Genomic DNA, 21,481 nt, shown 5'->3' with positions numbered 1-21,481 from the left:
GTGGGTATTCACCCACGAAAGCTCATGCTCCAAAACGTCTGTTAGTCTATAAGGTGCCACAGGATTCTCTGCTGCTTTTACAGATCCAGACTAACACGGCTACCCCTCTGATACTTGTTAGTGTTTGGTGGTTGTTCTCTCTGGGTTCTGAGAGCAACCAGATGTGCAACCAGGTTTCTCTCCAATCTCTCTGATACAGGCTCTTATGTGCTCAGAATAGTAAGTACTAGGTAGATAAGGCGAGTTAGGCTTATGTTTGTTTTCTTTATTTGCAAATGTGTATTTGGCTGGAAGGAGTTCAAATTTGTATTTTGCTGAAAGGATTTTAATTTGTACTTGTATACTTAGGCTGGGAGGGTATTCCCAGTGTCTATAGCTGAAAGACCCTGTGACATATTCCATCTTAAATTTACAAAGATAATTTTTACAGTTTTTCTTTCTTTAATTAAAAGCTTTTCTTGTTTAAGAACCTGATTGTTTTTTTTTATTCTGGTGAGACCCCAGGGGACTGGGTCTGGATCCACCAGGGAATTGGTGGGGAGAAAGGAGGGAAGGGGAAGAGAAAGATTAATTTTCTCTCTGTGTTAGGATTACTTTCTCTCTCAGGGAGAGTCTGGGAGGGGGAGAGAAAAGGAGGGGGGAAGGTGAATTTTCCTCTCCGTTTTAAGATTCAAGGAGTTTGAATCACAGTAATCTTCCAGGGTAACCCCGGGAGTGGAAGCCTGGGAGAGGCAACGGTGAGGGAAAGGGTTTACTTTCCTTGTGTTAAGATCCAGAGGGACTGGGTCTTGGGGGTCCCCGGGCAAGGTTTTGTGGGGACCAGAGTGTACCAGGCAGTGGAATTCCTGGTTGGTGGCAGCACTACAAGTACTAAGCTGGTAATTGAGCTTAGAAGAATTCATGCTGGTAGCCCATCTTTTGGACGCTAAGGTTCAGAGTGGGGAATTATACCATGACAGGATGAAAGGCATATTTTTCAGCCTCAGTGCAGCTTTGGGTGGCAACCATACCAGGTATTATTCAGCAAGTATAATGACCTCATGTGATATAGAGTCACTCCTTCCTTTCAAAAATCCCACCAGAGTACAGGCATGAAATGAAGGAGAGCATCAAGCAAGGGCAAATGGTCATGAGAATGTCACTGCAATACAGCCATGGATGCCTTTGATATGGCCACAGCTGTCACAATGAGCCAGGCTTGCGGCTGTAGGTATTGAGCATATCACACAAGCGCCTGTCAAGTGCAAGACATGATAGACAACCTGCTTTCGGGGGGATGGAGCTCTTCAGCCAGGAGGACAGATGAAGCACTCCATTCCCGCAAGGGCTAGATTATGGCCTCTGTTCCCTACAAAAAGCCCCAAAAGTATCAGCTCCAATAAAGGCAAAGGATGCCTTTCTACTCCTGGGGCTGACAGTCAGAATGCCACCAAAGGAAGAAACCTACATACTCCTGGGGGCACTCATCTTCTACTTCTTTATCAAACACAGCACCCTCTCAGAGGTAGCAAATTTCTCAGAAGTGTTGAGAGTCACATCAGAGCTTGCCCTCACCTTTGGGAACCATCTTGCCCCATTCCCTCAGGCCTGGGAAGCTATCACAGCTGACAAACTGGCATTAGACATCATTGCGTAAGATCACGCTCTACATTTCCATTCACAAACCCCTATCTGCGTCCCGTCTCTGTCCCTCTACTGGGACCCTTCTCACGAGAGCCTGTTACAAACAGAAGTGGCTTCATCGCTCTGTCTAGGAGTCATTGAAGAGATATGACAGCAGTACAGCGGAAAAGGTTTCTCATGCTAATATTTCCTCATCTGGAAGAAGAAAGGGGTCTTGGTCCTGTCCTAAAGCTGGGGAAACTGAATGAATACTGTGCATATACCACCTTAGATTCAGGATGGGAAGACTTGCCTCCATCATTCCATTTCTGCAGGCTCCAGACAGGTTTGTGGCTCTTGACTTGCAGGATGGTCCATATAGCCATTCACCCTGCAGACAGGAATTACTTGAGGGTCACAGGGCCACATCACTACCAGGACAAGGTACTGCCATTAGGACTCTCCATAGCATGAAGAGTCTTTACAAAATGCCTAGTGGTGTTATGGGCATCGCATGCCTCTGAAGATATCCACATCTACCCTTACTTAGATAATAGACTGATCAAGGGCAGGTCCTAGCAGGAGACAGCAGTCTAGAATAAGCTCATTTTCTGTTTGCCTAGATGGGCCTTTGGTGAAATACAAAAATAGACTCTCATCCCATCACAGACGATTATGCTTATAGCAGCCCTAATAATCTCCAAGTCAGTGAGAGCATACCTTTCTGAAGACAGTTTCCTGCCAATGCTGTTGCTAGTGCTTGGGATAGAATCAGACTCTACTACAATGGTATGGATGTGACTGGAGCTGCTATGCTGTGTGTGCATGTATGTAAGTGACACTATTTGCCGGACTTCACCTGTAACTGCTCCAACTCTAGCTTGGGTCGGTCTATTCCCCAGAAAAATACCTGATGGACAGGGAAGGCATGGTCCCTTCTCATCTTGTCACAGACCTGAGTTGGTGGAAGGAACCCAGAAATGTGCATGGAAGGGTACTATTTGGTGCATCCTCCTCAACAAAACCTGTTAGAAGCACACCGGGGCCATCTAAAAATGCAGGGGACTTGGTCCCCTGAGAACATCTAGCTCCACATCAGTGTTCTGGAGTTCAGAGCAATCAGGCTAGAGGGGAAAGCAGTGGATGTGTTATTCCTTGACTTTAGCAAAGCTTTTGATACGGTCTCCCACAGTATTCTTGCTGGCAAGTTAAAGAAGTATGGGCTGGATGAATGGACTATAAGGTGGACAGAAAGTTGGCTAGATCGTTGGGCTCAATGGATAGTGATCAATGGCTCCATGTCTAGTTGGCAGCCGGTATCAAGGAGAGTGTCCCAAGTGTCAGTCCTGGGGCTGGTTTTGTTCAATATCTTCATTAATGATCTGGAGGATGGCATGGACTGCACCTTCAGCAAGTTTGCAGATGACACTAAACTGAGAGGAGTGGTAGATATGCTGGAGGGTAGGGATAGCATAGAGAGGGACCTAGACAAATTAGAGGATTGGGACAAAAGAAATCTGATGAGGTTCAACAAGGACAAGTGCTGAGTCCTGCACTTAGATGGAAGAATCCCATGCACTGCTACAGACTAGGGACTGAATGGCTAGACAGCAGTTCTGCAGAAAAGGACCTAGGGGTTACAGTGGATGAGAAGCTGGATATGAGTCAACAGTGTGCCCTCATTGCCAAGAAGGCTAACGGCATTTTGGGCTGTATAAGAAGGGGCATTGCCAGCAGATCGAAGGATGTGATCATTCCCCTCTATTCGACATTGGTGAGGCCTCATCTGGAGTACTGTGTCCAGTTTTGGGCCCCACACTACAAGAAGGATGTGGAAAAATTGGAAAGAGTCCAGTGGAGGACAACAAAGATGATTAGGGGGCTGGAGCACATGACTTATGAGGAGAGACTGAGGGAACTTGGATTATTTAGTCTGCAGAAGAGAAGAATGAGGGAGGGATTTTGATAGCTGCTTTCAACTACCTGAAGGGGGGGTTCCAAAGAGGATGGATCTAGACTGTTCTCAGTGGTGGCAGATGACAGAACAAGTAATGGTCTCAAGTTGCAGTGGGGGAGGTTTAGGTTGGATATTAGGAAAAACTTTTTCACTAGGAGGTGGTGAAGCACTGGAATGGGTTATCTAGGGAGGTGGTGGGATCTTCTTTCTTAGAGTTTTTAAGGTCAGGCTTGACAAAGCCCTGGCTGGGATGATTTAGTTGGGGATTGGTCCTGCTTTGAGCAAGGGGGTTGGACTAGATGACCTTCTGAGGTCCCTTCCAACCCAGGTATTCTATGATTCCCTGGCTTTCCTACCCATTCTTCTGCACAGTTTCTGTGATGCCTATTGTATCATTATCTTCATTTAATACCAGGAACTCAAGTTAACCCACTGTAGTATTTAGACTGGTTGCATTTGTATACAAGCATTTATAAAATTTGTCTATTTAGTTGTCTGCCTTCATATGATGCAACTGAATGGGTCTTTCTCGTGTTTGACTGTTTCTTTTGAGTTCCTACCTGTACTTAATCTACTTCTGTCCTCTTCTCTTTACTGGGATATAGAGAATCGTCTTTAATAAATCCTCCTCTAAAGGATATCTCTGTTCAAACTGTGTGCTCCTCTTTACCTGTCATTTTTTTCTCCAGCCCTTAGTTTGAAAATTCCTCTATGACATTTTTAATTGTGTATGCGAGTGATCTGGCTCTGTTTTGGTTAAGGATTTGATCTGAAAGTAAATATAAAATCTCTGCTGATAAAATTTGCAAATTACACAAAAATAGCAGATAAGTAAATTATGAGAATAAAGCAATCTGGATTGCTGGATAAACTGGGCCCAGTCAAACAAAATTAGTTTTAATACAGCCAAATGCAAGGCTGTACATTTTGGAACAAGGAATGTAGGTCGATCAGACAGAATGGGGGACTGTATCCTGGAAAGCTGAGACTCTGTAAAGGATTTAGGACATACAACTGACCATTAGCTCCCAATGTTAATGCAGTCCTTGGATGTATAAAGAGGGGAGAAGTGAATAGAAGTACAGATGGGATTTTACCTCTATATATGTCATTGGTGAGACTAATACTGGAATACTGTGTCCAATTCTGGCATCTGTATTTAAAAAAAGATTTGAAAAATTGGAGAGGGTGCCAAGAAGAGCCACAAAAATGATTCAAGGACTGCAAAAAATGCCTTACAGAGAGAGGCAATCTGTTTAGTTTATTAAAAAGGAGACTGAGAGGTGACTTGATCACACTGCATAAGTAGAGAAAATATTGGTTACTGACAGGCTCTTTAACCTACCAGAGAAAAGCATAACAAGAACAAATAGCTGGAAGCTGAAGCCACACAGATTCAAGTTAGAAATAAGGCACAAATGTTTAACAGTGAGGATGATCAAACATTGGAACAAACTACCATGAGAAGTGGTGAATTCTCCATTTTTTGATGTCTCAGATCACGATTGGATACTACCCCTTAAGCTTTCTTATGGAAGTAGTTGCCACAGGGATGCTTTGAGGCTGTGAATGGGAGAGGAGGTGCCCACCAGACAATCACTGTAGTAAGATGTGGGCCACGCTACAAACTGCTGCCTTCAGTAATGCTGGTGAAAGTGTCCTTTCTCGGGATGTGTGATGTGTATGTCTCAATAATATTTAATTTAGATACAAAACAGGATCCAATCCCTGAATTCTGGGCAAATTTGGTTCCTAATTCAGGTTCAAACTACACAGCTGCTTTCCTTTGTTTCCATAACCAAAACAAAACCAGAGAGCCAAGAACCTCCTAGCTGTGGGGCTCTGATCCATCTCTAATTTCAATAAAAATATGTTTAAAAAAGCAAATATTAATCAATTATTATTTTACAGTAGATGTTAGGCACTGTATAAACATAGTCCCTGCTCTAATGATTTTACAATCTAAATCAGGGGTTGGCAACCTTTCAGAAGTGCTGTGCCGAGTCTTCATTTATTCACTCTGATTTAAGGTTTCGTGTGCCAGTAATACATTTTAACATTTTTAGAAGGTCTCTTTCTATACGTCTATAATATATAACTAAACTATTATTGTATGTAAAATAAATAGGGTTTTTAAACTGTTTAAGAAGCTTCATTTAAAATTAAATTAAAATGCAGAGCCCACCAGACTGGTGGCCAGGACCCAGGCAGTGTGAGTGCCACTGAAAATCAGCTCACGTGCTGGCTTTGGCACCCGTGCCATAGGTTGCCTACCCCTGGATTAGAGAGAATAATACGATGCTAAAAGGGTTAGTCTGGCAGCTTTCACTACACTCTTAGAAGCAGTGCTGATTATGCTATATTGGCTGCATCAGATCTGCAGCTCTAGCAGGTTGCACTATGGTTCTGTTAGCGTTTCCCAGCTAAATAAGTCAAAATGTGGCTGGGAAAGTCCTATAGAAAGTGTGTGTGGCTCAATTGAGGTTGTTCTTTCTGCTGGGTCAGAATTGAGTCGGGGTGCTGCGGTTGGAGGCAGTATAGCTCTCAGCAGGACTGGCGCTAGGGATTTGAGCGCCCTAGGCGGATGGCAATTTCGCCGCCCCGCGCGCTGGTCCCGCGGCTCAGGTGAAGCTGCTGCAGTGGTGCCTGCAGGAGCTCCACCGGAGCCGCATGTGAGGAGCCGACCGTCCGCAGGCACGACTGCAGCAGCTCCACGGGAGCTGCCTGCCGCCCCCTCCGGACACCCTGGGCTGTTGGCTGCCATGTCGGCAGCCTGGGGTTTCCCTGGGCCAGGGGACCCCTGCCCCTGGGCTGCCGGCTGCCAGGGCGGCGCCCTGACCCAGGGGACACCCTGGGCTGCCGGCTGCCGCCGGCAGCTCAGACTCCCTCTCTGTCCCAGCAGCAGCGGCTGCTCAACCATTTAAAAAAAAAATTGGGGGGCACTTTTTGGCGCCCTCAAATCTTGGCGCCCTAGGCAACCGCCTAGTCCGCCTAAATGGTTGCACCAGCCCTGGCTCTCAGAGCCTTTTCCTGTTGGCCATTACAAGTCCTGTGGTACTCATGGCAAAGTCAGGGTCATTAGCACCACTGGCCAAAGTCTAGTCGTTCCTCTTCAGTTCCCCTACAGTTTTCGCTGCCCCAAGCAGCGCACCGAATTGACACCGTGGCCGGGGCCAGTCCGTGTGCCTTTAGGGTGGCAGGTGCATTTCTGTGGTGGCGGCAGCTTCTATGTTTAGCTGAAGCCGCCCAGGAGAGCTAAACATAGAAGCCGCTGCTGCCAAATTGCCGCAGCTGCGGAAACGCGCCTGCCACCCTCAGGGCACACGGAGTGCCCTCGATGCCTGCGGCGGCAATTCGGCGCGCTGCGTGGGGCAAACCAACAGGGACTGCCGCCCCTTGCGGAATGCCGCCCCAAGCACCAGCCTGGTGCCTGGAGCCGGCCCCGGTTTGCTGGGCTCAGTCATTGTCCTTCGCGCCCCTGGCCTGTGGTGCCACACGGCAGCCGCCCGCGTTCCAGCCCGAAGCCGGGTGATGCCCCCGCCGGTCTCTCGCTCTGCAGTTCTGCTGGGGGCGGGGGAGCCTTAAGGGACGAGGGGGTCGTTTGAAACGCGCCTGGCCTGAGCCTGTTCGAGGAGGCGCACCAGGGCCTGGGACTGGAGAGCTTCCCGCGCACCGAGCGGGGCGGGGGCTGGGCGCGCTCTGACAGGCTCCGGGCTGCTTCCCCGCGGGGCGGGGCGGGGGCAGGCGGAGCGGCCCCTCCTTCCTTTCCGCGGGGCCCGGCTTCTCCCCTGGGCGGCCGGACCGTGGAGCTGAGCTGCCGAGTGACTTTTCTGCTCCCCTTCCCGGTGCACCGGGATCCTGGAGGCGCGGGGCGGGCCGGCCTGGCAGCGGCGTCTTTTCTACGCCCATCCACAGTGCCCGGCCCCCGGGGCACCCACCGCCCCAGCCCCACACAGTCGCCGGCGTCGTGACTCTCCCCAGCCAGCCCCCCCCCATATGTGCTCGCCTCCCTGCGCACAGAGGGGGACCCGGGGCTGGCGCTGCAGCCTCCTGCTGGGCAGGAGTGACGGGCCCCCTGCCCCGCACCTGGCGGAGGAGAGCACCTGCTCCGATGCGTGAGTCTGAGAGTTTCTCGTTCATCTTAACCCCCTTCTCCGAGCGAGAACTGTCTGTTTCAAGTTCCCCTCCGTTTGGGAGGCACCCCCCGCCTCAGACCCTTCTCCGGGTGGGGGGACAGATAGACTTTGGGGGGCTCTACTTACAGTACTTGGTTTTCTTTCTTCAGCCAGGGGTGGTGATGGGCTATCTGGAATCTCCCTGCACCTTGCTGTGGGTGGAGGATAAAGAATTGCACAGGCTTCCTCTAGCTGGGCGCAAACAATTTTAAACAAGAAGCACAGAAACTGTTCTTTTTAATGTGTGCGTGTATTTTCACCGAAAAAATGCACTGGCTGCTCAGATAGAGATGAAGGAGGGCTGATAATTTTTGCAGAGTTCATGGAAAGTTCAGCTCACTAGTTTATCTGGGTTAAAGGGTTAAAAAAAGTTGTAAAAATAAGGCTGTGATCCTGCATCTAGTTCTGTGCAGGCACAGGGATCTGTCTAGACTCTGTGTGGAACCAGTTACAGGATTGGGACCTAAATGCCCTCCCAGTGTTACTAACAACACAGGGAATTAACTTCAGGTAGTAGTTTATTAAAATGGAAGGACAGTTAAAATCTGACTTGCTTTTCTACATTAATGTTCTGTTTACTTTTGTGTTTCATTCAGTTTGGACAATCAAGCTAAAATAGTTAGTTCCACTTATTCGGCTAAGAACATAAGAATGGCTGTACTGGACCAGACCAATGGTCTGTCTAGCTCAGTATCCTGTTTTCTGACAGTGGCTAGTGCCAGATGCTTCAGAGGGAATGGACAGAATAGGGCAATTATGGAATGATGATCCATGCCATGTTGTCCAGACTCAGTTTCCGGCAGTCAGAGATTTAGGGACACCCAGAGCAGGGGATTGCATCCCTGTACATCTTGGCTAATAGCCATTGATGGACCTGTCCTCTTATTCTTTTTTTAACCCAGTTATACTTTTGGTCTAAGTCTTTTTATTACTATGGCAGTGCTCCATCCATGTTCACAGAGGAACTCTCCTGCATTAACACAGGGCAGTAATGTTTGGGTTGCAAATACTGTAGGTAAAATTTGCATGATAATAGAAATATCTCCTATGTAAATTACTAAACCTGCATTTGGGGCCTGACTGGCATTTTTTGAAGTGACAGGCAGGTGTAATCACAATTTGCAAATGTCTTGTTGCAGATAATTTTTCTGAAAAAGCTATTGTGTGTAAATACAATTATTTTGACAGCATCCTGGAAACACCTCAGCTCTCTCTGGGCTTGTCTACATCAGAAAGTTGCAGCGCTGGTGAGGGAGTTACAGCGCTGCAACTTTGAAGGTGTACACATCTGCAGGGCATCACCAGCGCTGCAACTCCCTGTTTGCAGCACTGGCCGTACTCCCGTTTTGTCTCGGGTGTAGAGGATCCAGCGCTGGTGATCCAGCGCTGGTAATCCAATGTAGACACTTACCAGCGCTTTTCTTGACCTCCGTGGAAGGAGGAAGCCTCTGGTAATCAAGCTGGTCTCCTTCCCCGGCTTGCTCTCACGTTCCCGGAACCCCGAGCAAGCAGGTCTCCTTCCCTGCGGTTTGCAGGGTGGTTCGGGGAACGCGAGAGCAAACCGCGGCGAAGCTGGTCTCCTTTCCCGGTTTACTCTCTCGTTCCCGGAACCCCGAACAAGCAGGTCTCCTTCCCTGCGGTTTGCTGGGTGGTTCCGGGAACGCTAGAGCAAACCGCGGCGAAGCTGGTCTCCTTTCCCGGTTTGCTCTCTCGTTCCCGGAACCCCGAGCAAGCAGGTCTCCTTCCCTGCGGTTTGCAGGGTGGTTCGGGGAACGCGAGAGCAAACCGCGGCGAAGCTGGTCTCCTTTCCCGGTTTGCTCTCTAGTTCCCGGAACCCCGAGCAAGCAGGTCTCCTTCCCTGCGGTTTGCTGTGTGGTTCGGGGAACGCGAGAGCAAACCGCGGCGAAGCTGGTCTCCTTTCCCGGTTTGCTCTCTCGTTCCCGGAACCCCGAGCAAGCAGGTCTCCTTCCCTGCGGTTTGCAGGGTGGTTCGGGGAACGCGAGAGCAAACCGCGGCGAAGCTGGTCTCCTTTCCCGGTTTGCTCTCTCGTTCCCGGAACCCCGAACAAGCAGGTCTCCTTCCCTGCGGTTTGCAGGGTGGTTCGGGGAACGCGAGAGCAAACCGCGGCGAAGCTGGTCTCCTTTCCCGGTTTGCTCTCTCGTTCCCGGAACCCCAAACAAGCAGGTCTCCTTCCCTGCGGTTTGCAGGGAGGTTCGGGGAACGCGAGAGCAAACCGCGGCGAAGCTGGTCTCCTTTCCCGGTTTGTTCTCTAGTTCCCGGAACCCCGAGCAAGCAGGTCTCCTTCCCTGCGGTTTGCAGGGTGGTTCGGGGAACGCGAGAGCAAACCGCGGCGAAGCTGGTCTCCTTTCCCGGTTTGCTCTCGCGTTCCCCGAACCCCCCTTGAAGCCGCCCAACAGCGCTGCAGTGTGGCCACATCTAACACCACTTGCAGCGCTGGTTGCTGTAAGTGTGGCCACTCTGCAGCGCTGGCCCTATACAGCTGTACTAATACAGCTGTAACAACCAGCGCTGCAAAATTTTAGATGTAGACATGGCCTAAAAGACAGTGCATTAAAAACATTTTTGCTTTGTTGTTTGGCATTTTGTGGTGACACAGCTGAGTTCCTCACTGAACAATTTTTAAAAATTAAAAGCAATCCTCTGGAAAGATCCTGTTTATAGTGGGATCCTACTGGTGCTTGGTAACTGCAGGGACTTCTTGCAAGAAGATTTGGTAGCAAGATGCCAAATTACGGATCTGTTCAACTACTTGTTTCACAGAAGGCCAAAGGTCCTCAGCAAGTTTGTTGGATTGTGTATTTTATTTTTGGGCTGGGGTGGTGAGAGGGGATGAGATGTGAGGAACCCTACTGTTAAAGTTGCCGTACAATCAGTCAGCATCAGGGAAGAGAGAGAGGGAAGCTGATGTGTCTTTCAGTGTTGAACCATCATTGTTATTCTACTTCTAAGCAATGGGAAAACTGGGAAGTACTTGGCACCCAAGCCTGAAAGAGACTGAGGTCACGTCTACACTATAGCATAAAATCGAAATTATTAAAACCGGTTTTATAAAACTGGTTTCATAAAATCGATTTTACGTGTCCACACTAGGGCACATTAATTCGGTGGTGTGCGTCCATGGTCCTAGGCTACCATCGATTTCCGGAGCGGTGCACTCTGGGTAACTCAGTAAAAGAATGAGACCAATAACTTCGATTTCCGTCCACACTAACCCTAAATCGATATAGTAATATCGATTTTAGGGTTACTCCTCTCGTTGGGGAGGAGTACAGAAATCGATTTTAAGAGCCCTTAAAATCGATTTAAAGTGCCTTGTAGTTTGGATGGGTACAGCGTTAAATCGATTTAACGCTGTTTAAATCGATTTAATGCTGTAGTGTGGACCAGGCCTGAGCCTCTTCACCTTCACGAGTCTTCCCTGGGAGTTAAGGGAGCTTAGCACCTCCTACCTCTTGGCCCTTTGCATATTTCAGAGAATGCAGTTTAATTTTTTTTCTAGGTGCCTTTGCCTAAGCCTGAATTTTCCATTGCAGGTAGTTTGCAGATTAGAAAGGTCTGAGGAGTCGCCTGCCACTGAAAATGTTGCCTGAAGGAAATTAGATCCCAGGTAACTCGGAGTTGTCTGTTAGAAGCCGTAAGTATTGTATTACAGCTGGCATTTCTTATGCATCCTTTGTGTATCTCCTCCATTGCCTTATACATACAGCATAACTGCATTTTGTATGTATCTTTCATACATACCCCAACACTATACAGTTAGCCCCAGATCCTCAGAGGTTCTTAGGTGCTTAAATGCCTTTGAGGATCTGGACTTGAGCCTGGGTGTTTATGTTCTAGTGCAACAAGTAGATACGGATTTGATGCAGGAATCACTGGGGCAAGTTCTATGGCTTGTGTTATGCTGGAGGTCAGATTCGATGAGCATTATCATCCCTTCTGGCTCTCAGATCTGTGTATCTGACTTTAATGCCACAAAAATATGTTTACTCCTATTAGGCCAACATAACTATGGTAGAACAAGCTGGGCCCCATTCTGCCTCTTCATCAGCAACACAACTATTAACTAAATTCCACAGCTGCCCCAGCCCTGAAAAAAGATGTTACACTTCCTGGGGTTATCAACCATCCTGAAATTTGTGCCATCCGATTTTTGTAGCAGTGCTGCTTTGCTCAGCTCCCAGAGTTACTAAGGAGACTTCAGTATGTTTGGAATGCTTGGGTGCTATTGTGAGGGATCTCATGAAAACAGTAGCTCTACCTTGAAGCCTGGCTTAGAGCATCTTTAGAGCACTGTTCTGCTCTGAAAAGTGACTTATCTAAAAACAATCCCTTCTTTCTCCATAGCTCTTCCTCTTGGGCATATAGCTGCTGACTTTAATGATTAATTACATTGTTTTAATTAATTGTTCCCCTGCACCTGCAGTGTGAGCTAGATGCCTATTGTTTTATAAATCAAATAAATAATCAGGTTTTACTGCCTTTTACTCCTGTGAGCCCTACAGAAACAGCACAGCTAAGAGGGGGAGAGCTGTAGGCTATCCTTCTTTGTGCATCATTGCATAATTATTCACCATGCTCTGGTGACACCTATACAAACTCATTGAAGGCAATGGCAGTAGGTGTCACAGAGGAGGCATAATTTATCCTGCAGAATCTTTACTGCTGTTGATGGAGGTGACAAGGAAAGAGCCCAGCATGACCCTCAGATCCCAGAGTCAGTTGGCAGGGCTGATATTTAGAAACCCCTCATTTGACTTGCAGAATGAGCACATTTGGTATGGATATTACTGAGACCATAAACCAGAGCCCCACAGTGCCATTTTAGAATCAGTTTTCAGAGTAGACCTGTACATTAAACGCTGGGTGGCGTTGGCAGCCTGTGATATACAGGAGGTCAGACTAGATGATTCCTTCTGGCCTTAAACTTTATGAATGTATGACACTCAGACTTGTCCTTGCATGGCCCATCACCATATAGCTGGGCATTGGGCAAAGGATGAAGCAGCAGTAATTGAGAGCTGTGCCCAGTGGCACAGAGATGAGTAATCATTCAACAGCCAAGCAAGATGAAATCTCCGAACAGTGGGAAAGGACGTCACAGGGAACCTCAAATGTCTTGGAAGGTTATAGAGGAAAAATGGTTGTCCATGGATCTCAAACCTAGATTATTGAGGCATGATGAGTATATGCCAGTATGCCCCTGATATTGCATCCCACTATGAGGATAATAGTCCACAGCATGTTGATTTAGAGCTACAGTGAACAAGTGCAAATGTCAGACTTTCATGATACAACATCATGACATGTCTTTGTCCTGCAAGACAATAGAGCACAGGTGGCTGCCCTCAGTAGCTTTGACTCTCATGAGTAGAGCATTCAGGGGTTTGTACTATGGAGGAGTTTAAATATTCATGAGAAGAGAGATGCCTGGTTCAGAGTCTGAATCTGTTGAAATATTCATTGTCCTCACTGATGCTTATCTTATATTGGAGTAAGAAAGCACAAAGCGGCATAGAGTGGCTCCTCTATTGGGCAGTGGAAGCAGGTGTCAGGATGTAGAAACTATAGTTAAATATTTCAAAAGATTGGCAGGCTCATGGGGCTGGTGGTAGAATAGCTCATCCTTCATTCTAGGGGACTACTTGGAATCCAGGCGGGGCTAGCAGGGTTGAAAAGCGATGATCATTTCATGGGTGTTTGGTGATCTCTATGAAATGAGTCTGGGGGAAGGGAGCGTCAGTCCAGTTCCCAGTGGACAAGTGTCCACAAAACCACCATCACATCTGATCCCCTAGTAGGCATTCTCAGCAAAGGAGATAAGGACTTACAGGCACAGGGACTGAAGTGTGCTGGTACCAAGAGGTTTGATGTGAGACATATTGGTGGGTGGTAGAGTGCTGTGGTTTGCCCTGTTGCTGTTTGTGGCTAAACAGAGGCTACAGATTTTCTTTTAAAAGTAATAAAAGATGTAATTTCATTTCATTATTTCATTAAAATGGAAGAGGGTTGTTTCCTTCTCCCAGAGTTCCTCTGCATCCATGCTGGGTAATGGACTGATGCGTGTGCACCCGTATGCCCTCTGCTTGATGGGGATAGGGTGTGCATGTGTGCGTGCATGATGTACTGTTGTCCTCTGTTCTGTGCGCTGAAGTCAGTGTTTGGCGGTCAGATGATTCCGTCATGATGGTAAGTTTCCCAGCATCATGCCATTGCATTGGCACAATCTAACCTTTAATCACAACATTGTGTTTCAGCAACATGCCCTGCAGTGCTGTGATGGATCATGATGAGAGGTGATTTGTGGGAGAGGCATGAAGGGTCAAGTGCCCCTTCAGCAGGGAGAGGAAGGGGCGGGACCAGAGCTGGAAGAGAATTGACAGGGCCAGAGTTTCTTCCAGCCACGCTGCCTAGGATGCTGTCCGGTGCAGTGCAGCAGCTGACTGGGAGATTGCATGGCTACGGCGGCAGCAGGCTGTGCCCTACCCAGGCTCAGCTTCTGGGGACAGCGGCTGAGTGAGTTGGCCTCTCCAGCATGCCCAGAGTTGGCTCCTGTGCCCAGAAGTACTTGCTGCCCCCTCCACAGCCAGGCTCTCTCGCAGCCAGCTATTGCTGCGCACAGAGCATGCCAGAGGGCGGGGGGGGGGGGGGCTCTGACTCGCTTAGCTGCTGTCCCGGAAGCCAAGCCTGGGTGGGAGGCAGCCCAGCACTCTCCCAGGTAGCTGCTGTGCTGCACCAGGCAGCATCCTGGAGTGGCTCCAGGGCTTGGCTGCTAGGGAGAGCAGCCAAACATGCGGGGGGAGCTGGCACAGTGGGAGGATAGAGCCCCTCCAGGAGGATGGAGAGGGGACAGGGAGAGCACAGGGCCCCTTGACTGGGAGCAGCGGGGTGGGGAGAAGTCACCTGGGGAGGTCACATGTCCTCCCCTTCAACAGGTGCCCCCAGTATGGGGGGGCACCATCATGGGGAGGTACATCTTGCACGTAGTGACAAAATTTGAACAATCACCTTAGATCTGGGGGGTGTAGTAATCTTAGTAGGTTAGTTTGCTCTTGGTATCTCTCCTTATTGATTGAGGCCTGAAAAAAGCCAATAAGCCCCAACATTGCCCAAGTGATATTAACCTGGCTGTGGGGGCAGTGATCACAATTCCCTTCCCCACTGCACAGGTGATGCAGCTCAAAACAGTGACATCTCGGTGGAGGTGGCTACAGCTCTCCCTGAGGTCACTGAGATCTGGTGTCATGACCTGCAGCCTTTCAAACAAAGTTGTTGGTCAGGGCTGCTTCTTAATTGTCCAGCTTGTTTGCAGTTGAGTAATCTGCAGTTCTCCCTGCCCTCAGCCATTTAGGGTCCAGCCTCTGCAACAACAGTGATCCCAAGCCCCTGGCCTGAATGCTGCATTAAAACAGGCCCCTGGACTGGGATGCCAAGGGAAGTTAAACCAGTGGTTCTCAACCAAGGGTCTGGGGCCCCCTGGGGGGCTGCAAGCTGGTTTCAGGGAGTCTGCCAAGCATGGCTGGTGTTAGACTCACTAGGGTCCAGGGCAAAAAGCTGAAGCCCCACCATGCAGGACTGCAGCCTGGGGCCCTGAGCTCCAGCATCTGAGGCTGAAGCAGAAGCATGAGCAACTTAGCTTCATGGTGCCCCTTGTGGCATGGGCCCCCAGGCGATTACCCTGCTTACTACCCCTTAATGCCAGCCATAGATTTTACATGGAGAAAAACAATTGTTGTGGTACAGATGGGCCATGGAGTTTTTATAGCATGCTGGGGGAGTGGGGCCTCAGAAAGAAACAGGTTGAGAACCTCTGCACTAAACAACTCTTTCAGTGGAGCCACTCTAGGTAAGATCTCTTGCTGTTTCACTTTCTGCATTTGCAGAGCCTGCCTGATACTTAGGGAAAGTGCTGTGAGCGCTGCCACGCTTGTCGCCTGGAGCTGTGGATTATCTCAGCATGATGGAAAAAGAGAATCCAAACACGGAGGCTGCGTTGTTTCCCTGTTGCTTTTGGAAGGCAGAGCTGTTTACAGTTTTTCTTCATTTAGTCCATGCTGCGGACTTACACATGGCATTCAGCAATCACCATAGGAGGCTTCACTATGGGGAGGGGGTGTTTAGATGGTATGGAATTGTTTAGAGTCCGTTACAGAGCCAAGGACTCTTGTTCTCTCCATCCAATAAATTCTTTTCATGTCATAAGCAGCTTCGGTGCGTCTTTGCGCCAAATCTCCTTTTACTGTAAGTTTTATTTCCCATTTTTCTTTCTTTGGGAATCTATCCATCTCTTCTCTGTGTATTTCTGATGTGCTTATCACTATACTGCCAATAGGATTAGGCAAATATTCTGCAAGGTGCAAAGAGCTCTTAACTCTGTAGTGGAGGATTTGAGTGCTTAGCACCTTGTAGAATTATCTTCATGGTTCAGAAATTCTGAGTGCTTTTTTTTTTTTTTTTTTTTGTGCATATAAATATCCTTTATTGCTGAATATAAACAGTAGATCATGGAGTTAAAGGGCCTGGACTTTCTCTCTCTCTCTCTACGTTTTATATATCCTAGAACTTAATAGTGATAATTTTATATTTCAATGCTAATGAAACTATGATCACTTTTTTACATTAATACCTTTTGCTTTAGTGAATGAAGCCAAACACAGCTGGACTTCCCTCACTCTGAAAGTCAGGAAGTGAAATTGCCTAAAAACAGAATGTAATTGACCAGCCTGCTTTCATCTCCCAAGGTAAACAAAATGCAAAAAACAAACAAGCAGCATCAGTGGCAATAAATTAGATTTTTTAAAAAATCATTGTTTTAATAAGCGTGGGTATTAGCAGCAAAATGGTAAGATTTAAAAATTGAAAGAGGCCACCTAGGTCTATTTATGTGGAAATATCTCCCACCAGAGGAGGGATCCCAGCCCTGCCCACATAGAGTGGTTACCTACTTGCTTCAAGCCCTTTCTCTTCCTCTTTCTCTGCACTGAGCTGAGGGTGGGATTGCACTGAGCACAGGGCTGGGGGTGAAGGAGCAGGCTGGGAGTTGGGTGTAGGGGCTGGCCAGGAGCTAAAATGAAGGAGCGGGCTCAAGGTTGGGCCAGAAGGTTTGGATGTGGAGTGCTTACCTGGGCAGCTCCCATTTAGTGTGAGGGGTGCAGGTGGGAATGGGGGGGGGCAATGCAGGAGCTCCCATTTGGTGCTCGGGGTGGGAGGTGGGGAATGGTGGTGCAAGAGTCAGGACATGGGGGTGGGGGGGGGCAGGAGTCAGGGCAGGGGTCCAGGAGTCAGGGCAGGGGGCTGGGTGTGTGTGAGGAGGGTGCAGGAGTCAGGGCAGGGGGCTGAGGCCATGTGGGAGGGGCTGGAGTCAGGGCTGGGGTTGTGGGGGTGCAGGGGGCAGGGCTGGGTATGTGTGAGGGGGGTGCAGGGATCAGGGCAGAGGGATGGGGGATGTCGGGGGCACAGGGATCAGGGCAGGGGCTTGGGGTGTGTGTGTGGGGGGGAGTGGAGCAGGGTGGGAGTTGGGACTCCTGGGCTCTGGGAAGGGGCTGGTGTCTGATGCTCAGGGGAAGAGTGCTGGGAGCAAGGACTCTGGATTCCTAGGTTTCCAGCTGGGCTCTAGTTGTTCGAGGGAGTGGGGGGCAGATGGAGACTAGGGCTCCGGACTCCTGAGTTCTGCCCTCAGTGCCAGAGGGGAGCAGGCTCCAGTGACCTGGGGTGGGGAAAGAGGCACGACCCAGCTGTTCCCAGGGTCCAGCAGGCGGCGAACTGCAGCTCCTGGGCTTGGGTTCTGGCTGTGGGACACGGCCTTCCCCAGTACCGAGCTGAATTCATCCCGGCACCAGGGCTTCAACCCCAGGGCAGCCTGCCGAGTCCAGGGAGCAGGCCTGGCCATGCTCTGGGTGGGTGGGCGCACGGCGCAGCTGGGACCCAGGACCCAGGACCCTTCCCCACTTACAAGCCTCGCAAGTGCTGCAACTTCTGTGGGGCCAGGTCCCTCTTCCTGCCCCTGCTGGCAGGGCCGCTCAGACTCCATGGACACCAGGTAGCAGTATGGAAATGCTAACCTGGAGAAACAACCTCCTGCCGAAAGTGACAGAGGTCAGGAAAGCATGTGCAAATGCTGGTGGAGAAGAACAAGCTGGGCAGGATCTGGTAGCAGGCTGAGTGGGGCTGGCGGCTGGGACCCTGGCAGACAGCAGCATGCCATTAAAAATTGGCTCGCGTGCCGTCTTTGGCATGCATGCCATAGGTTGGCAAACCCTGGTCTAGATGCTACACCTCTCTCCCCAACCAGTAATGACTTCACTTGTTTCCCTTCCCCTCCCCCTGTAGCATATTGTTTCCTAACAAGCCTAACAGGCATAACCAAAAAGCTTGACCTTCTTGTCTTGACTTTCTGAGAACTTCTTAGAAGCTGAAGCGCTTAAGTGAAGATGCTGCTACACCAAGGGGAAAGCTTCTCTTGTCAGCATAGTTAATTCACCTCCCTCAGCCACAGTAGCTATTTCGATGGGAGAAGCCTTCCTGTTGACATAGCTCTCTCTGCATGGGGGGTTAGGTTGGTATAACTACATTGCTCAGGGGTGTGGATTTTTCACACCCCTGCGCACCATAGTTATACCGATATAGGTCTGTAGTGTAGACCTGGCCTGAAATTGGAGGCTATGGGTTTCTAACAGTGATCTGCTAAAATCTTAACAACCAGTTCCCTAAAAGTTCTGATTTAAGGGATGTGCCACAGTATGTATTTTGTACCACTAGGGTTACCATACCTCCGTATTTTTCCGGGAGGAATTTCTAAATTTAAAAAATTCCGCCGAGACAGTGATTTAAAAACTGAAAAGCCTGACATCTCCGGGAAAATACAGATGTCTGTTAACCCTACCTAAAGTTCTTTTTCAAAAAGATGGGCCTGAACTGGAAATGAGCTCCGTTTCACATGTGTGGGTCCCCGTCATTCCCTTGGGGTATGCTAGGGTGACCAGATGTCCCAATTTTATAGGGACAGTCAATTTTTGGATTTTTTTTCTTTTATAGGCCCCTATTACCCCTCACCCCGTCCTGATTTTTCACACTTGCTGTCTGGTCACCCTAGAGTGTGCACATGTGTTGGTCCCAGCTGCTCCCTGCCCCCCCTCATTGAAGCAAGTGTGCAGGGTTAGTGCCCTGAGAAGCAGGGCACCAGTGGACATGGGGCTGGCTGCAGACAGGGATGTGGGGCAGGGCCAGCTGGAGGCAGGGAGTGTGACATGGGCTGGCTGCAAGAGGGGCTGGCTGTGGGCAGGTGGTGCAGATACTCACATGGGGAGAGTGGCTGGGAGCAGTAGGAGCCCCAGGGCCAGAGGTCCAAGGAGCAGCAGCAGCAGCAACAGGGCCAGGAGGCAGCCCACATGGCTCCTGCAGCGCAGCGCCCTCCCGGTGGCCAGGAGGAGGAATTACATGCTTCCTGGCCAGAGCCTATCAAAGCTTCCCTCTCAGGGAAGCCATTTAACAAGCTGTTCTAAAACCGCTTCTAAACTTAACAGCCGGTTCCTGCAAACCGGCTCCAGCTCACCCCTGGTTTCTAGTATCAAACCCTTTCAGCTATATTCATGTAAATATGTCAAAGTGACAGAAGCCCAGAAAAGGAGGGGGGAAGACAACTTGCAAACAATCAATGTGCTTCAGTTTTGTGGCAGTGTGATGGGGTGTGACTCACCACTGTGGCACGCCCTGTTGGATGTCCCAGGACCACAGCATCCTCTTCATGACACAGCCCTCTGGCTATGCTGCACTCTGTGCTCCCCACTTCCTTGGGCACAGCAGTCCACTGTCCAGCCACTTCCCTAGTGGTGAGTGGGGGCAGGGGGGACCCACACCTACCCACTACTCCAGGTCCTGACCCAGAGACCCTGTAGATGGTAGCCACATGCTGCATCCGCTTCAACCTCTTAGTCTACTTCCCTGGGCCACTTCCCAGCAGCTTCTCTGCCCTTGTCTCAGGGCCTCAGTATGCCAGCAGTCAGCTGCGAGCTCACTCTCATGATCTTGCTCTGCTCCTGCAATGCAGCAAGTTCTCCCTCCTCAAGCTCCAGGGAGTGACTGAAGCTGCGCAGTAGCCCTTCTTATATGGGCCAGCCCAGCTCTGATTGGCTGCTTCTCACAGTCCTTCTCTAATTGTCTGTCTCCTGCGCAGTCTCCATAGGGCTCTATTAAGTCCTTGTGGGGCACACACCCCATCACAGTCCCCCTCAGAAAACACAGATACCTGCACATAAATCTGACCCACCATTGTTAACCTGACACATTGCAGCATTAGTTCAACACTGACTTGAAGGAAGAGTGCCTGATGCATCACAACCACCACTTCCTGCAATACTCGGGCTTCTCGTTGACATGCCAGCCCTGTTTTGTATATGAGAGCTGACAAGATGGCCACCTGAGCTTCCTGATTGGAGCTGAGTGCAGCAGTGAACTGCAAGTGACAGGGCACCAGCCCTAATTATTACTGCAGAGTGATGTGATTTGCACTGCAACACTGGCCATTGCATAGCAAAGGCATTGGAGCCTTTCCAAAAGGGGTGGGGAGGCAGGTGCCCTCACCCCCAAGGTCCTGTCCTCCTCCCCTCGGAGACTCTGCCCTGGCTAAACCAGAAGTCGGAGTGGGGCTGAGGAGCCCTGCATCTGGGGTGAGGCCAAAAGCATCCCCCCTACCTGTGTCCCTGCCCCTCAGACGCCCTGCCCAAGGCAGGTGGAGGGACCCAGTCTCCCCACAGCTGCCCATGCAGCTCTCCCCAACCTGACTCTGGCTGCGGGAGGGGCCTTGGAGCCATCACCTGGTCCTGATAAGAGCCATGTGGGCAGCTGTGGAGAGCCACGACATGGATGCTCCACCTGCCTGCGGTGCAGGGGGTCCTGTCAAAGCAGCCCTGTGCGCCCCACTCAGGGCAGGTGGAGGGATCCAGGCTCCCCACAGCTGCCTGTGTGGCTCTTCCTATGGCCAGACTGTGGCTCTGAGGCCCCCCTCCCAGCCAGAGCCAGGTCGGGAAGAATCACGCAGGCAGCTGTGAGGAGCTGGCACAGAGTCACAGACCTTCCACCTCTACCTGTCCTGGGTTGGGCAGGGACACGGGCCAGGGGCTGCTCTCAGCCCCCCTGCATTGCAAGCAGGTGAAGGGTTTGCATGGCCCACACCAGCTGCTGGCCTGGCTGGGGTCGCCACAGGGAAAAGTGGATGGGCTATGGTCCCCGCCCCATCCCTGTACCGGTGCCACTGTCGCATAGAGTTCTGCTGCTGGGGGCTGCCATGTTGGACTTATCATTGGGGGCCTTAAAGAAGCCATCATCTCCTGTTCGCCTGACAGCTTTCTGAAGCTTGATTGATGCTCCTTGCTTTTCTGGGCTTCTGTGAAAGGAAGTAGTGTGATTTCCACAAGCTCTAATTAGAGGAGGGAGAGCAAATGAGATGGCTGTTGCCTTTTGGCAATATTCACATCAGCACTTTATTGCATACTAATGAATGCTAATTGTCCTTGGTGACCAGCTTTTATGGAAACACTGAATCCATTTGCATAATAGCATGAAAGTGTTTTTGAGAGGCTAGGACCTTGGAAAGTTTGAAGAATCCCCTTCTCCTGCGAAGGGGCAGCAATGCACTGGAACGCAAAGCCTGCTTTGAACTTTGCTTCCTGAGCAAAGGCTCTGATTCCCTGCCAGCTCTCCATGTTATGCCTGAAGCAAAGCAATTTCTAGA

The 21,481-nt window shown here is 49.9% G+C and overlaps 1 protein-coding gene across 3 annotated transcripts in view; it reads left to right on the top strand.

Annotated features, from left to right (window-relative positions):
- Positions 1–7,341: 7,341 nt before the first annotated feature.
- GPR156 (G protein-coupled receptor 156) overlaps positions 7,342–21,481 on the top strand; it is a 56,195-nt gene continuing 42,055 nt past the window's right edge. For 2 of the 3 annotated variants that reach the window (XM_030534200.1, XM_030534192.1), the window contains exons 1-3: positions 7,342–7,674; positions 11,289–11,389; positions 16,391–16,493. The gene's annotated coding sequence lies outside the window, so the exon portion shown is untranslated. The remainder of the gene's footprint in view (positions 7,675–11,288; positions 11,390–16,390; positions 16,494–21,481) is intronic. The other variant, XM_030534210.1, reaches the window with a different exon arrangement.

Source organism: Gopherus evgoodei, chromosome 1 (genome assembly GCF_007399415.2).
Source record: "Gopherus evgoodei ecotype Sinaloan lineage chromosome 1, rGopEvg1_v1.p, whole genome shotgun sequence".
NCBI classification, from domain to species: Eukaryota; Metazoa; Chordata; order Testudines; family Testudinidae; genus Gopherus; species Gopherus evgoodei.
Note: the sequence above shows the minus strand (reverse complement) of the source record. Positions and strands in the feature narration are given on the sequence as shown.